Genomic DNA, 18,790 nt, shown 5'->3' on the forward strand with positions numbered 1-18,790 from the left:
TCATCTAGGTACTTTGAATCACTTTAGGTTAGATTCAGCCCCTAATCAAGTTTTCGATTTAGAGCAAACTCCAGAAGACACTGAAGAAGCAAACCGCCCGTGAAAGGCCCCAACTTGATCTGTTCTGAGTGCTCCTCCTTCCCAGATCTATGAAAGAGCCGCTCTGCTGTCCAACATAGACTCCAGAACCTCGTAGAGCAAAGAAGAATGTGATTTTAAAGGAACTTTAGATGACTCAGAATAAATCTGGATGTGCTTAAAAATCCCTGAGGAGTTTAAAAAAGTCTGGATGTGTTTTCTCAAATAACTATTTAAAGCATATTAGAGTTTTTTAATTGCACTTGGGACTTTTCAAAGCATATCAGGACAAAACAGTAGAGTATAGGCCCCAATATGCTAATTAATAGATAGCTAGACCCCTGAAATAAACCTGCAACACTCCATTAATCAGGCAGTAATTGAATTGGCACAGTGCTTTTGTGCAAACTACATGATAATTGAAAAACCAAACCTGGGAGCAGCGAGGGTAAGGTTCTCCACAACAGCATCGAGCTGGGCCTCCTACATGCACTTGTTAGTGGGCAGTTGGCCCCACTGTCTGGAGGTTTTTGCAGGGAGAAAGCCACCCACTCTCCGAGTCCAGTGTAGCTTTATCTCCTGCTGGGATGGTCTTTTGGGTGTGTGATATCCAGTAGCCACAAGCACAACCCCATGTAAACACAAGCAATGGCTGATACGCTTTTCTCTGTTACCTAAAGACATCTGCCAATTAATGTGATTATAAAATAATAGCGAGGAACAGATGTTTCATTTGCTAATTTTATATCTGACTGTTTGAAAGCTAAGTACCTGGGGATTTCACTGGCGAATACTACTTTGCTTACGAAAAGGGGGAAAAAAAATCAGGCACAATGCATGCATTCTCCAACGCACAGCTGATGTGGTATAATTCTGGATATTGGTTGCCTACAGTAAGAACTCAGTAAGAGGGAGACTGATTGCTTCTAAATGAAGAAAAGTAGCATTTTAAGCTTTTTCCTTCTTTTTTGATACAAATAAAACATAAAGCATATTGCTTCACAAAAAAAAAACCCCACCAAAACACCAACAAAAAGGCTAATGCAATAAGACTTTTGTCTGTCAAAACTCTGATGATACCTGTAAATAAAATAGTTATGAATGTTAGTTATCCATCAAGGCTCAGGGGTGCATTCCTCTAACCCCAGTGATTAGGGAGCCTGAGGCAGGAAGATCGCAAGTTCAAAGCCAGCCTCAACAATTTAGTGAGGCCCTAAGAAACTAAGTGAGACCAAATCACAAAAATAAAAATATAAAGGGCTGTGGGTGTAGTTCAGTGGTTAAGCACCTCTGGATTTAATTCCCAGAAAAAAAAAAACAACCAAAATTTAAAAATTTTAAAACACTAATCTTCAAAAACTTGCAGATCTTTTTCTACATTTGCTGGCCTTGTGTGTGTGTGTGTGTGTGTGTGTGTGTGTGTGTGTGTGTGTGTGTACTGGAAATTGAACACTCTGGGGCACTTGACCCCTGAGCCACATCCCCAGCCCTATTTTGTATTTTATTTAGATACAGGGTCTCACTGAGTTGCTTAGCGCCGTGCTGTTACTGAGGCTGGCTTTGAACTCATGATCCTCCTGTCTCAGCCTCCTGAACTGCTGGGATTGATTATATGTGTGCACAACCACACTCGTATATTTGCTGGTCTTTTAATTATAACAGTGAAGAGTAAGAAATATGGAATCAGGGTGAAATAATTACCTTTTATAGGTCTAGGGATACATAAAAAAATATTTTTAGAAATTAAAAAAAAATTAAGAAACAGTTTAATTAAATGTTTTAATTCTAATTTATTAATTTTCTTCCCCCCAAAGGTGATTAAGGTGTTTAATGTATCCTTAATGTAGCCTTCTTCATATAGTGTACATGCTGCATTCTTTCTTGGACTGTGTTGAAAGAGTTCAGCTCTGGATGGAGATTATTTTTTATTAAAAATGCAATTTAACATTACCTTTGTTAAGAAAAACAAACTTGGATTTGGGTACTAGGTGTACTATGCATCTCTGGTACAAGCTGAACTTCTCTGCTTCACTCCTGGATCCAAACAGGCATATGTATCAGGCTACATTCTTAGAATTCTTTTGAGCTCATGATCCTTATAGAAAAGAAAAACGGGGTTTCCTTTTAAATTCTTTCAAGCTTACAAAACACCATATGTAACACAATTTTAAAAAATTCTAAATCAAAGGCATATAGAAAATTGCTTCAGAAAAAGGTGCGAAGCTTATGTAAAGTCCAAATTAGAGAGTAGGCATTCTGGGGGCCACCTCTAGGACATTTCGACCCTTTGAAAGGGGTCTACATTCGGCCAGATGCCCTGATTGTCCTTAAGCCTCTCGCTTGGAAACTGAACTTTGTCATTAGTGAGTGCATTTGATTTTGTGCATGTTCATAACCGCTTTATTCAAAATAGCTGAAAATTAACACTGGACAATTGACCCTTGTGAATCTGAATTTACTATTTTCATTGACAAAGGAATGCAATGCACATATTTTCCTAGAAGTTTTCAATTTTTTCAAAGTAGCCTTTAGTTTAGTGCCTGGCACACAGTCAACCCGAACAAATATGTGCCGGTCATGAACTAACTGAACACAATTTTATGTCCTTCAGATGGAAATAAAATATTACTCTAAGTCTCAGTGTTAGCACAGTTGATTGTGGACATGCCGAGGCAGGGGTGCTATCATAGGAAATTCTCAGCAGCCATGTGTCCCAGAGCTGGTGGACACGGCCACAGCTTTAGGAAGAGGCCCAGGGCGGGAGCAAGGTATCACTGGTCTTTCCTCTTCTTATTGCCCTAGCTAGGACTGTGGCATCGTAACAGATAAAAACATAAAGCACTATAATTCTTAAATTATGAAGGTTCTAGGTCAAGTTTCAAAAGGAACTGATGAGTCACCTTTTTCTTCTGATTTAAAGACAGCTTTATTGCCAGATATGGGGGGAGCCTTATGAATAAAGAAAAAGACAAAGAATTCATTTCCTAGGTTTTCCCAGTCACATCATTATGTCAAATTTAGTCTGATTCAATAACTGTTTAACTTGGGTATGATTCTAGAAGTAATTTCTAATATTATTAGACAGGTGAACATTATGATATTAAAATGGCAGCAGAGATTATTGTTTACTTTAAGTTCAACATTATAATTTTCAACTAAACTTCAGCTACACTGAAAAACTCAAAGATGCAACACTCCAAAAAACGTCCAAAGTTAATATTGAAAAAACAAAAAAGTCTTTATACATAAACACCGGAGCTGGTCATCCACAGTTCCAATAAGGAAGTGGTTTTGAACGTCACCAGGTGAATCCATTTAATTGTTCCACTTGTTGCAGATCAGAGTCTTCCCTTTAACTTCTGTCTTTGTCGAGACAATAAAGATGCCAAAGTTCAAAGCCGGTCTTAAGAGAGCATGCAGGCTCCAAATGCATTTACATTTCATCTAACTTTCCATAGACTGTGACTTGAACTTCAGCCAGTGTCCCCCAATGATCATCTACTGAAAGACTATACCCAAGCCATCAATTTTAAGTCTCCTTTCTATTAAAAAAAAAAAAAGAAAGAAAGAACACCCAACAGATAGCTGCTTTTTAACTTGAGGCTCTTGTTAGGCACATATAAAAGTGCTTGGTGTCACCCTGTGAAGACAGAACATTCCATCCTGAGATTCCGTGCTCCTGGGCTGGCGGCTGGTCTGTTTTGATTGTCACCTCTTGCTGAGGTTCTTTTCCACAGCACTGCACCCAGGTTCCTTGTCTTTCCCTTAGATGCTGAAGCGATTCCCAGTCACCCTGCGGAACCTTCACACCCGTTCATCTTCCACCTTCCTGATTCCATACACCATCAGGGCTAAACTTCCAGGCTCTCTGCTTGACTTTTGTCTTAATCATATGGACTTGGAATAGGCTCAGGATCATTTTCAAAACACTGAGTTTTTTTTTTTTCTAACTGCATTTTATTTTTATTTTTATATCTTACATTCAAGACTTCCAGCTTTATCTCCAAAACAGAACTCATATTTTCCTGCTTCCTACCATCTGCCTGGGCCCAGCATCCGCCATTTCACGCCTGCTTCTCCAGTAGCCCCGATAGTCTGTGCTTCCACTCCTGCAACCACAGAATCCATGCACAAACATGGCAACCAGATGGCTCTTTTGAACACGTACTCCTCCGTCACTCCCCCTACCCGTTTAAAAAGCTACCAGTTGCTTCCTATTGTGTTCAGAATAAAATTCAGACCCCCGATGGTGGCCTAAGAGACATCAGTTCCTGTCTCTATGCCCTCTTTCCTTCTTCCCACCTTCCCCGCCTGCTCACTAAATCTCAGCCTCCCATTTGCTCTTTCTCAGACTTCAAATCTGTGCTGGCCTGCTGATCCTGCATGTGGGGCTGGTTTCCTCTTTGCCTTCAGCATCTAGTTCAAGGATAATTTCCTCCAAGAGTCCTTCCCTATCTAGATAAGTCCCCCTGTCCAACTAAGTCATTCCCCACCTTTATTCATTTTATATATATATATATATGTCAATTTGTCACAACCTTGATTTATTTGGTTCACCATCCACTGGCTTTTTATTGCTTGCGTCTCGCTACGAGAACGCACCCTCCGAGATGAGGGGGACTTTGGCAGTCCTTTTCCCTGCCACGCTCCCCATGCCTAGGACAATGCTCAATAAATACTTGTGAATGGATTTTTAAAATGTTTCCATAAGAGCATATGCTTGCAGTCTGTGCAACTGTTGAGGAGATACCAGCCCAGTGGTAGACACAAACTAAAAGCCTGGGTCTTTTCCAAGTGTTTTCAGAAACAGAGAAATCAATAACCATCAAAAAATTACCATTTCCTTTTCTTAAAAAAAAAACCCCACAATTTTCAACACAAGTTGATGTAATCTAACAACTCCATGGGAACTGATATATAAGGAAGTAATTCTATTTTAAAGCAAAAAAAAAAAATAGAAGAAAAATAAAGAAATTTCTAGCTCAGGGGCTGCCAATTTTTTTCCATAAAGGGCCAGAAAGTAGTAAATATTTTAGGTTTGCAAGTTACATGGCCTCTGTTGCAACTACTCTGCTATGATACCCCAGTGTAAGAGTATATATAGATAAGGCCACACCACAAGTGTACTGTGCACCACTAAAACTTTATTGATTGACACTGAAATGTGGGTTTCATATAATTTTCACCTGGCACATAATGCTAATCTTGGGTGTCGTTTTTTTTTGTATGTGTGTGTGTGTCTTTTTTCAATAATTTAAAATGTAAAAACATCCTTAGCTAATGGATCATATAAAAACGGACAATGGGCTAGATTGGATCTGGGGGGTGTAGTTTGCTAAGCCCTGTTCTAGTGCTATTGAACTGCCCCCTTCCTCCTTTTTCTTTGATTTGTTGAGATCTGATAGTCGCCTGAACTTAGGGTTTCTAAGAAGTCTAATCTCAATACATAGAGTCAGGATCTTCTGAAGACATTTGCGTCTTCGCATTTGGTGTTGAAATTCTCTTTGGTTATCAAAATCATCAATCTTTCTAAAGGCTATCATGAATGTTTCTCAAAAACCCAGAAAATCTCATTTTTAGAAAATTTATTGAAAGAAATGTCTCTTTATGTCCTAAGTTTCCCAATGGGTAGTATCTGTTTTCTCAAAATCGCTTTGTACATTGATAGTAAACTGCATACATTCTACACCACCTCCCTCTGATATTCTACTCTGATATAGACTGCGTATCCATTCTTCCTACCTTTCTAGATAGGGTCTGTGAGTTACGAAGTAGAGAGAAAGCTAAATAGAATAATCTAAATGCCCCCATGCCCTTATGATCCCGCAGGGATGCTACTCTTTCTTTCAAATTATGATTGACTACAAAATCTGACTCAGGAGCACTTGCATTAGTTGTTTCCACCCTGGAACAACAACTTCTTAAGAAATCTGAGGGTGACTTATGCTTCTCTCTTGTTCTAAGAGGAAGTTGATCCTTTGTCCTTCTGAATGTATCACCTTGCTATTGTTTGTATCTGGGGTGTCTCCTCAAAGATGTTTGCATTAAAGGCTTGGTCATCAGTCTGTGACACTACTGGAACCTTTAGGAGGTAGGGCCTAGTGGAAGGGAGTTAGGTCCTTGAGCGTGCCTTTGAAAGGGATATTGAGTTCCTGACCCCATCCCGTCATGAAATTGATGAGTTTCCTCCCCCATGTATCCCTGCCATGAGCTACTGTGCTGTCACAGGCCCAAAGCAATAGTGACAAGCAACCGTGGACTGAGACCTCTGAAACTGTGAGTTCAAAGACACATTTTTTTCACTTATTAAGTTGATTATCTCAGGTTCTTTCTCACAGTGATGGAAAGCTAGCACACCTGTGTTCGGATTCTTTCCATCTGCCCAATGTTGCCTCTCTTTCATTTATCGAAAAGCAGCAACGCTTTCCTGTCTACTAGGTCTTTCTCTCTCCCAGGTCTTTCTCTACAACCTAGCTCAAGACTCCTACATCCTTACAAACCTTCACGTCTATCCTGCCTTCCTTCAAACACTGTCCTAGTTAATTCCTTCTCCTTATTTCCAAGCTACTCGAGAACACATCCATATGTAATTTTGTTAACACTTCCTTCTGTTATCATTGCCACATAATAAAATTCCTAATGACCTACTGTCTTAAAACACCATCAACCATTTCTGCAAGGGTCTTCAGGGGTGACTCCTTTCTGTTACATGCAGTGTCATTCAGGGATGGCCAGAAAGTTAGCTGAAAGATCCTTTATCAAGGACTTGACACGCTTGGAAAGATGAAGTTTGGCATTCTGTGGTTTTCTTGGGTAAACTTAGGGAATGATACCTGGGTTTCAAGAGCAGGCATTTGATAGACCAGAAGTGGGAGCTGTCAGTTTCTAAAGCCCCAAAGAGCTTTAATGCCAACATATTGGACGAAAAGCAGGTCAGAGAATTTTGGGTCCAGGTCTTCAAACCTCTCCTTCAAATTCCTTTGGTAATAACAACATTAGCCTTCAAGGTATCGGATTCAATGGCCTCTTTTCAGTATTTCTTCTCCGTGACTTCTCCCCTCTACCAACAGTCTTGGACTTCTTTTTCCTCTATCCGGATACCTCCTGCAATATAGGGGATGCTATTTTCTATTTACCTTATTTCACTCCTTGGCTTCAACTTTTGCCAATTTCATTTTCTTGTGTGCAAACATTAAATATTAAAATTCTCTTGGATTTGATCTTCCTTTTCCTTCTTTTCTTTAGAAGTGTTCTTATTGAGTCTCAAGACATCACTTACTATCTATACACGGATGACATTTAATTTCTGTTTTAAGTCTCATTCATTTCACTGAGCTCCAGAACCCTTTTTCTAATTGTCAATGTACTGCAAAGATTCATATTAAATATGGAAATTCCTGAGAGCTACACTCTGGCTGTGTTCGACTCTGCTTCTCAAACATGCTGCATCCTTGGAAGAGCCTGAGCTTTTGCATGTGGTGTTCTCCACAACAGGATTGCTTCTTGCTCCCTTGGATGAACTCCTACTCATTTGTCAGAACCTGGCTGAAACACACACTCTGTGACACCAAGTCAGTGTGAATTGCTCTGAGTGGGTGCTCATAACACTTTGTTCTTTGAACATGTGAGAGATAATCTTAGTTGCAATTTTATTTTATTACAACCTTCAGTTCTAATCACAGATGCTTGGCTTATGCACAGATATTGCTCTTGCAGTATAATTAAAGGAATAAAATAAATCTTTACCTTAAAAAAATAGTAGAGCATTCATTTGTGGGAAAGTCCAGATATGAATTTAAGAGAGTCAATTGCTTTGGCATTTCCTTGCTTGTAGAAAACTAAAAGTAGAATTTTGCCTTTGTTTTATTTGGGTAGGGTGTGGGCTGTGTGAACCATCAGGATGAAGGGCAAATTCTGTTCTTTAGACTAGAATAATGCATCCTTGCATTTAGCAACAAAGATGGCCAAAACAACTCTATTATGACAAACCACCTGTTTTCTTACTTGCCTTTAACTTATTTTTGAAAAATTTGCAAGTTGTCAAGTGGTCACTTTGCCAATGCACATCATTTATAATTCAAATAAAAGGGATAAATATCCAAAGTCTCCAGTTCTGTGCTCGCAGATGAACTAACCTATCCAGTTGTCACATGTGAAAGAGTCTTACCCCAACACATTTGGTGAATATTTTGAAACGTGTGTCACTATATAGCTTTGCTCTTTTAATGCCACAACTTGAATATCATCAGGCCACAGAAGGGATACGAGCACAGGGAATAGCTATTATGGCCATATAATGTATCAAAAGAAGGCACAGCTCTTTGATTCAAAAAACAAAGAAATCTACCTAGTACTTTTTCACCCAACAGCTCAATCCTACTAGGGCATGTTCAGACTTTATATAGTACAAAGAAACTCTATACTCACTTACAGTTGGCCTGTTTAAAAAAAAATGTAGTAACACATTGGGGAATATTTTCTTGAGCTATCTTGTTTCTTCTAATCATTGTCCCCCACTTCCTTCACTGGAGAATTTCCCATTATTTAGCAACATATGGATGAAACATTTTTTTTTTCAGTAATCATGTCTGAACAAAGCAATCATTCTCTCATTAACCAATTATTCTTCAGAATCAAATGGAACAGATTCGCTAAGACAATTTACTTTAATAAACCCTATGGAATCAGATCTCACATATTTCATGTTCAAATGGTTTAATTCAAAGATCACAGTGTAGATTTTAAAAAGTGGTTTCTTGCCCTTTTTTTTTTTTTAAATATAATGTACTGACAACATGGAATCTCAGGAAACCTAGTTAGAGATGGAATGAGCTCTAGCATTTTGGAAAGGAGCAAGGAAAAAGAATGGGAATGTCTGACTATGTGCATGGGGTCTGTTTTAGTTAGATTCTTGAATGCTGTGACCAAAAGACCTGACAAAAGTGATTTTAAAGGAGGAAAATGTTTATTTGGGGGCTCAACGTTTCAGAGGCTTCAGCCCATAGATGGCCAATTCCCTTCCTTGGGGCTCGAGCTGAGGCAGAGCATCATGGCAGGAGGGTGTGGCAGAGGGAGACAGCTGGGAACATGGCATCAGGAGCAGGGAGTGGGGGAGTAGCGGGCTGAGGGGGGTAGAGAGAAAGAGAGAGACACCAAGCTCTCCTCACGACAGCAAAAAAGAAACCCCACAGGCACACCCACCATGGCTTACCTGCTGCACCCACACCCTACCTGCCCTCAGTTACCACTCAGTTCATCCCCACCAGGGGATTGATTCACTGATTGGGTTAAGGCTCTCACCACCCAATCATTTCGGCTCTAAACCTTCTTGCATTTCTTACACATGAGCTTTGGGGGGACACCACACATCTCAACTCTATCAGACTCCTTAATCTATCTAGCTGTGTCTCTGAGAGTCTGTGACTTAATACAGCCCTCTGACGTTCTAGAATCTGTTGGATAAACAGTGCAACCCAAGAGATGAGGTTGAGTGTCCTTTCCCTGTGTGCTTTCTACACACGTCCACCCCAAGGGATGGGAAGGCTAAATTGCCGCCCAAGGTCAATGTCTTTGTGCATTCTGGCGACTATAACAAAGTGCCTCCGATTGGATAGCTTATCAACAAAACCTGTCTCTTCTCACAGTTTTAAAGGCTGGACCATCCGGGAGGAAGTCAGATTTGATATTTCTTGGGGGGGTTCCCTTCTGAATCCATAATGGCCATTTTCCCACCGTGTACTCCCATGGCAGAAGGGGTGTGCTGTCATTTGAATGTTGAACATCAGCTGGAAAGTCGGGCTTTCCAAGTCCTGAGGATGGCAGTATTGGGGGGTGCTGTGGACCTGTAGGAGGTGGGGCCTAGTAGGAGGTTCTCAGGTCTCTGCGGGGCATGTCCTTGAAGGGATTGTGGGGGATCATCCTCTCTCTTTCTGCTTCCTGGCTCTAGGTATAACTGCGTGTGCAAACTTGGGCTCCCAATCATTACCATCTATCACACTCTTCAGAGGCCAAATTAATGGGCCACTTAGTCTTGTATTTGAAGCTCCATATTATGAGCTAAACCAATCCTTTCTTTTTATAAATTATTTGCCTCACATTTCTTTTTAAAACTGCAAAGCTAACTCGAGGAGAAGGAGCACAGTGCGGTCTCTTATAAAAGCATGGATACCATTTATGAGGGACTCAGCCCCACCACTTAATCTCCTCTCCACAGTCCCACCTTCTAGTGCTGTGGTCTTAGAGGTTAGGATTTCAACGAGAATTTGGGGGGGACATAAACATTCAGCTCACAGCACTCAATGGCCTCTCAGGTTCTAAGTGACAGCTCCAAGCCCTGGGAACATGGGACACATTCTCATGTGCCATTGACGCCGAAGGGTCAGGAAGGGCATGATGTTTTGGTTTGTTTTTGCCTTCGTCACATTTTGCTGTCATTTCCCTTCATTGTAGTCTACGTGATTTTGTTTTGTTTTAATTCATGGTATTCTGATGTGGTTCATTTAGATAAAAGACTCCTGTTTCATTTGTCTCTGTGATTGATTTTAGGTATATCTATTTGGAGACTCAGTTTTGCAGTTTCTGACCTTCTTCACTCCAAAAATCAGAATGAATACCATCAGAATTCTGGTTTTTTTTTTTTCTGCCATACTGAAAGATCACCAAACATCTTCAGCTTAGTCCTTTCCACAATTAATTGGTTGTTGAAATGCAAGCTCAGAATTTACTCTCCCTGAACCTCAGTTTCCCTTCCTATAAAATAGGCTCTTTTGCATCAAAATGCTATGATTTTTTTGTGAGTTTGTCATAATGCTACTTTGCACATTTTCTAAAAGAGCAAATAAAAATGTGTCAGCCAACATCAAAGAAAAAAAAATAGCAAAATGAGTAGTCCTTTTAATTTAAATTTTACCTACTCACTACTAGGAAAGACACATAAGAACCCCACAATAATATCAATATGCAATATTCTCCATAATTATTTAAATGATCTCATATCCCTAGGCTGTTATTTTCATTATCAACAGGGTGATGCATTACTTCTAACAACTGTTTTAAAAAGTTTCTTGTCCAGGCTGTTAAACACCACAGCCTAATCTCACATTTAAGTCATTAATGACTGTCACCACAGCTCTGCACCAGGTAGATTTGGGATGACAGCTGTCACTGCAGCAGGATGCATTTTTTATAATAGTTTTATGATTCACCCTTTGAGATGAAGATTTGGACACCTGATACCAGCCTGTGATTTTCTCCCTGTAATTTTCAGAATGGGTAGAACCCAGTAACAGCCTCCTGGTCTCGTAGGTCTTATGCCAAGTGTTTCATAAATGACATCGGTGGGAATTGAAAACCAGACTCATTTTTTTTTCCCAGCATATGCTGATCATTTTCATTTGCTAGAGCTAGTTGATGGGGGGCGGGGCCGGTGGAGGCTGGCTTTCCTTCAAAGTCATTGCAGAGCTATAGTTTTTCCTCCGCATTTCACCTTTGCATTATCTTGGAGGTGTTTACCAATGCTACGTAAGTTCAGTCTGCAATTTTCATGACAAATATATGGTCTGAGAAGCAAAACAGAACAAAAATACAGTATACACAGGATGAGATGCTCTCTTTAAAAATCCAGAAAATCCTTAAAAATATTCAGCCTAGGCATATACACAGTTTAAATGCAGATAAGAAGGGTGTTTGAGTCAGCTTTTTCACTGCTGCAACTAAAAGACCTGACCAGCACAATTGCAGAAGAGGAAAAGTTTATTTGAGGGCTCACGGTTTCAGAGGTCTCAATCCATGGACAGCAGGCTCCAGTCCTCCTGGTTGGAGGTGAGACAAAACATCATGGTGGAAGATTGTGGCACAGGTGATCACCTGGTGATGAGAAAGCAGAGAGAGACAAAATATACACCCGATAGATAGCCACACCCACAACGAACCACTTCCTCCAGCCCACACCTCACCTGCCTCCAGTTACCGCTCAGTTAATTGCCCACCAGGGACTAATTCACTGATGAGGTTAAGGCTGTAACCCAATCATTTCTCCTCCGAACCTTCTTATATTTTCTCACATGTGAGCTTTTGGGGAACACCACATGTAAACCATAACAAAGGGATATGAACAAGGTTGAAAAAATTTTAAATATTTCTTAATATGGACAAGGTACAAATTGATTTCCTTCACTCGGGACAGCAAAGAGGAAGAGCTAGTTCCTCCCTCGAATTTTGGTGCCAACGTAGGCTCGACTTTGACAAATGAAAGGGGTTCTGAGAAACCTGTCTGTCCTCAACCCAAGCATGAGTACCTCCTCTCTCCCTGCCCGGAACCCTCACTATTACTTCTCCTTTAACACCCTGCACATATCAAACTAACGCCTGACCCATCCCGGATGGCCAGAACTCATGAGAGCACATGCAAAAGAAGTTGCCGTCCCTGCCCTGACAGTAAGGCCCAAAGAGGAACATTTGATATGTTGTTGGTGCCAAAGATGATGACCTTCACATATTCAGAGTAACAGAGAAGGAGATGGTCTTCTGCTTGGTAAAGCAAGGGCCGAGTGAACTGCAGGTTTAAATTCACAGTTGATGTCATGTCTGTCCAGAAGTCAAGCAAAGAATGTATGCGATGATCAGAAGCTGGAGATTTCCATAGAATTACTGGGAGTTTAAAAAACTTCAGCTGTGGATGGAAGAGGCATACTAAAGTCCTTGGAGCCAAAAAAAAAAAGTAAAATAATTAAACTCTGCTCATGTGTTCTTTGGAAGTTCACTGGGACCCTCAAAGGCGAAATCCTCATATTCTTTCCAATCAGCAGGTGCATTCTGAGAGCAGAGTCTACGGACACAGGAGTGTGTGAAATCTTCGCAGTGAAAGAGCAAGGCCTGTGGTAAGAAAGCAAGGCCTGAGGGAGCCCGTGGAAAAAGCTGAGTGACTTAAAGTGAGAGGCGAGTTTAGAAGCTCAACAGTAAACAGAAACAGTATCAAATCAAGGAAGGGGAGAGAGGAAAATCACTAATTTTCTGTCGTTCAAGTTGAATATTCCTAATCCCAAATTCTTGGAACTCTAAGCATTTCAGATTTCAGAGTTGTTTGAATTTTGGAATATTTTTACATACATAATATCTTGGGGGTGGAACTTAAGTTTTCAGATAAAGTTTAAGTTTCACTCACCCCTTGTCCCCATAACTTGAAGAGGATTTCATACTTTACTTTTAGTGTGCCTGCATCTTGGGTGTGACCTGTCACAGGAGGTCAGATGGGGAATTTTTCACTTGTATCATCCCTTTCATGCTCAGAAAAGTTCTGGATTTTAGAGCACATGGAACATCAAAGTTTTCCCCTGAGGGATATTCAACCTATAGTCATGATGCTACAATAGTTTATTCATCATATTATGCAAGAAAAAGGAAATGAGACCCATATTGGCAGTATCCACAAGCAACTTTTGTTCTTCAGAGCTAAAGGTAAGAAGTACTGTCAGGAGCTGAAATGCCCCCAAATCTTAATGGCCCCTTTAATAAAACTAAGGTCTGAAGACACGGGCTATTAGAGGCAATTGACAACACTATTTTAAAAATATAATTAGAGACATGATAATCTAAAAGTCATTTCTTCTTAAAATTCGAAGGCATTTTGATCCTGAGAAATAATAACATTATTAATCTGTCACGTACATTCGTGAAGTTCAAGATATTCCTGGTAGGATACCGAATGTCAACGACAGTGGTACTCGTTGAGAAGTTTGCCACGTTCTCTTCCCTACAAAAGCAAGGGAATACGGTGGAGAGAATGTAGCCTTGACATGGCAGTATCCTAGCATTGGCTGTTGGGCCTTGGGTGTGGTACTTAACCCACCTGAATTTCAGTCCCATATTCTTCAAATAGTAGAGATAAGAATTCAAACATCACAAAATTGATAGGAGGATTAAATTCCGTGACATTTACCACTGATTTACGGTCTCTTCTCCGCTGGGAGCAGTAGGCATACAGGAGAGTTGACCTTTCTCCAGACGGCTATTATGGGTGGATCTTAGATCTCCGCTCCTAGCCCCTTAATGATATATCCTGAGCAAGTTTCTTACCTTGCAGATTACATTGGGTGTTAAATCACTGTTTGACTTACCCCTTCAGTCCGAAAGGGGACACCAAGTTTTCATTTCCTCTTTGGAGTTCCAGAAGGTCCACTGAGTCTGTTAAAGTGCCCCTTGTCCTACCGAAAAAGGGGAGACAGAACTGGAGGGCTGGATTTCTGGAAAAGCCTGTGCTCTACAGATTGACAAAGCAAGACATTTTGATGGGCCCCCCCCCACCACCACCACCACCCAGGGCAAGGGCTTTAATTCTGTCCCTTAATGAAAATGGCAAAATCCAACTGAGCTAAAAAAAATGCCCGACTCCTGGAGGTTGGTGTGACCTCTCTGGGAGACCTCTCCTTAATAACTCTGCTCTCTCCAAGCACTGGCCATTTCTGAGTTTAGAAGGATAGAAAGAGAGGGGAAGAACTGGTGTATATAATTAGTTAACTTTGGTGGTATTCTTTCTGTTAGTTAAACTGCTGCTCTGACTTGGGCTATGGACTGTTGGTATCCTCTGCCGCAGAGAGCTGAGCAGGATTCCTGTGTCCGTTCTTCAGGGCAGCTGTTGTGCTGAATAGTGTGCATGTGGGAGCTGCAGCCCTGTTAGATATCTCTCCTGCCTTCTGGGTCCTGCTACTGGCCCCATTTCCCTCAGCCTCTTGGGCAGAGTACTAGAGAGATGGCTGAATCCTGTCTGCCATATGATTGGCCCGCCCTTGAGCTACAGGCCCATAAAATTGTCTTGCCTTATCAACCTGTGGAGCCTAGGTCTTCCCAGAGACACAGTGCTCCAGCTCACACCTTCCCATCCAGACAGCAATAGGTACATCTAACCGTCTCACTGAACCTTCCGCTGGGACTCCCAGTAGGCAGGGAGGACTGAGTCTCCCCTTCTTGCCTGTATCTCGATTGTTGAAGGCAGATGCCGCAGTCTGGCTGGGCACAAATCAGGAGCCTCTGAAGCAGGAACAAACTTTATTTCTGAACTCCCCAAGCACACTCCACACACACTCCCCGGGAACTCCCCCGAGCGCGGCTCCTCCAGGAACCACCAACCGGAAATCCCTCCTCCGACACTTCCCCAACCAATGGGAACTCTCTGGGAATCCCGTGAGAACTCCAAAGTAGCAGGCCGAGGCGGACCGCAGGGGTCTAATATCACAATTGAATACACAGCTTAACATGACCATTATCATCTCAATGGCTTGCTGGCGTCACCTCTCAACCACTCCGTTCTGGCAAAAATGCCATGCGTCATTCGGACTGGGCTATGGCTCTCAGCAGGCAGATAACTTGGAACACTCCCTCTTCTGTCTTGAAGGAGGGCTCTTCTCACCACAAAAACCGTGCTGCCACGGGTTAATGACTCTATGACAGCAACAAAGGCTGCCGCTGGCTGCCCAGTGGTGATAGCTGGGTGACACTGTGCAATTTTTTTTTTGTTGTTTGTTTGTTTGTTTCCTCCTAAGAAAACTCAGGAATTTTTTTTTTTTTAATATCCTAAAAGGCCTCAGGAAAATATATGGTGGCAGATGACTTGCTTTTCTTAGAGTCTCCTTTTCGTGGCTTATGTTATCCACCTAATTTTTGCATAAGCATCTTAATCACTGGAGAAGATAATGCTGAGTGAATTTAGCCAACTCCCCCCCCCACCACCCAAAAAAGCCAAATGTTTTCTCTGATATAAAGGGGGTGACCCATAGTGGGGTAGAGAGGGAGAACATGGGAGGGTTAGATTGATTCTAGATAGGGAAGAGGGGTGGGAGGGAAAGGAAGAGGAAAGGGGATTAGCAAGGATGGTGGGATGTGATGATCATCATTAATACAAAGCATATGTATGAAGACTTGAATTGGGTGTCAGCATACATATACAAACAGAGATATGAAAAATTGTGGTATATATGTATATTAAGAAATGTAATGCAAAAAAAGTACATGGCATAAATTGGTGTGAACATACTTTATATACAGAGATACGAAAAATTGTGCTCTATATGTGTAATAAGAATTGTAATGCATTTGTAATTGTAATTTGTAATGGTAATTGTTAGAGTCTGTAAACAAGTCAGGATGGCGCCTGGCATTTTGCCAGAGGGAGTGGTTTGTGAAGTAACGCCAGTGAGCCATTAAGTGTGGAGATTCCTTATTGGTTGACTGCTGTATCTAGTTTATGTTAATCAAGATAAGCTGTGTGGAATGTATAAATACCTCTGTTGTCCTACAATAAAGGGCTCCTACTCCTGCTGTATCAATGTACACAAGTTGCTCGTCACCCCCCGGTTATTTTGCTGCAGCTGGACTGCGGCAGTAATTTGTAATTGTAATGTAATTTTAATTCCACTGTTGTGTATTTTAAAAAATGATAAAATCAATAAAAACTAAAATAAAATAAAAATGTAACAAATCTCACATTTTTCCCCCTTCATCATGATTTATAACATCTTTGTTGAGAGGCAGACAGGATGTATTGGGTATGAGGAAATAGGGTAAACAGGTCTTCAGTGTCAGGTTTTGTGCTTATTTGGAGAGGGTTCAGGCTGTTTTCTGTTTGCTGTACCTGTGAGGTCAGAGACAAAAGTTCCTTCTGGTGTCCTTAATTTTGTCCCATCTGTTGTCTTTGGTGTTTGCTAGAGTCTCCTTCTTATATAGGGTCCTAACATGGCTGTTCTCTCCATTAAATCCTCTGGTTTTACAAGGAAACCTATTGATGTGGTAAGGCATAGGGGAAGCCAAAGTGTTGTGTAATCCTACATCTGGTCTTCTAGTGACTCTGAGTTGTGTTTGTTTCTTCCTCATGATGAGGACCAGAGGGAATTAAGAGTCGGACATTTCCCTTCCTGGCATCAAAGGTTAGAAGGAATACAGATGGGTCCATGATAATAGGTAGCAACCTTAGATAAGCCCATGCTGATTTGGGTCTACTGAGAAAATTTTCTCAAGAAAAGGCCTTTGTTAAGGAGAAGAGAAAGTTCTAGATTCCTATCACGTGGTTCCTTGTTTCCTCCACCTACCAGAAGGGATTTTCTTCCAATCTTCACGGTGAGAACATGAGTGGATTTCTGGAGGCAAAATGCAAAATGTTGGGCATGTAACTCTCAGCATTTTTATCTCTTCAGCTTGTCCAAGCTCAGTTTCCAACAATTAGTCCATTTCTCTGTAAGTGTTCCAGCCGGTTTCTGGCTTCAGCATTAGTTTCTGCTGCCAGTAAGCCCTGATTCTCTGCATCCACCTGTCTCTCCAACTTTCAAAGTGGTGATTTGTCCTGTGACCTCGATTCTCTGATGGATTTTAGAAGAGTTGATTTCCAGTGGTTGGGCTTTTTTTTTTTTTTTTAATTTCTTGTAAGAACAGGAATGACAATTTCCAAACTCCTTAATTGTTGGGCCAGAGACCAGAAATCAATAGCTTACTCCCAGCTCTGTGACCCAGTGCCAGCAAACTTAGATACATTCATATAAACCACCTGATATTTGGCATGGTGCACAGTAAAAGTGGTTTGGTCAAAGTTAGCTCCTTTTTATTAATCCTTCAATCCTGGAGTTGAAAAGGTAGGAGAGATCACAGGAACTTTTTTTTTTTAATGCAAAGTACTGTAAGAAATACAGACATACCCTACCTCAATGCATGTAGCCAAAACCACATTGAAAACAAACAAATGATTGCTTCTATTACCATATTGTGCTTTTTTTTTTTAATTACCATTTTGAAGACTCATGACTTGAGAGTTTTGTTGAACGATAGCTAAATGTTCATGTTCCTGGAACAAAAGAGAAGTGCTGGAATGGTCAAAAATCCATAGAGGCCACTGAAATAGCTATATTTGGTGGTCCTCCTTGTGGACAGTACCCACTACTTTGCTCTAATCCATATGTGTAACTTATTCCGTATGTCCAAAGGAAAGTGTGGCTGCTACAGTTCAGATATTAAATGTCCCTCAATGTCCCCTGTGTTGAAGACCTAGTCACCAGCATGACACTATTGGGAGGAGGTAGAACCTTGAGAAGATGTAGCCCAGTGGGAGATCTTCTGGTCATTGGAGGCATTCCCTGGAGGACAATGTGAGAGCATGCTCCTTTCTTTTTCCTTTTTTCCTTCTCTTCTGTGAGATAGATGGCTTTGTTTCACTGTGCACCCTCCACCATAATGTGCTGACTGTCAGAAGCTCAAAAGCCATGGGATCAACTGACCGTGAACTGGAAACTCCAAAGGTATGAGCCAAATAAACCTTTCTTCTTTTTAAGGTGATAATCTCAGTATTTGTTATAGCAAGGGAGAGTAGGCTTCCATGTGAGCTTAAGAGAGGAGGTGGTAAGATTCAAATTCATCGTCTATTTCCCTTGCTAAAAAACAAAAAAATAAGAATATCTACCTACCTATCTATCTATCTATCTATCTATCTATATCTATTTATCTCTTTCTGAGAAACTCTAACATAATCTATGTTATATTCCCTGGCATGAAAAGACCCATGTAACTGCTTGTATTATGAAGGGAAAGTTAATCTGAAGGGTAATATCGCTGGTTCTCACTGAAAGTGACTCAATGTTTAAACTTCTAGTGAGTTTTATAAAAATGCACTTTCAGACCAACTTACGGGAGAAAAGAGAAAAAAATTCATCCATCAACTCTTATCTGCTGTTCATCT

This window comes from Ictidomys tridecemlineatus, chromosome 12 (assembly GCF_052094955.1).
Source record: "Ictidomys tridecemlineatus isolate mIctTri1 chromosome 12, mIctTri1.hap1, whole genome shotgun sequence".
Taxonomy (NCBI): domain Eukaryota; kingdom Metazoa; phylum Chordata; class Mammalia; order Rodentia; family Sciuridae; genus Ictidomys; species Ictidomys tridecemlineatus.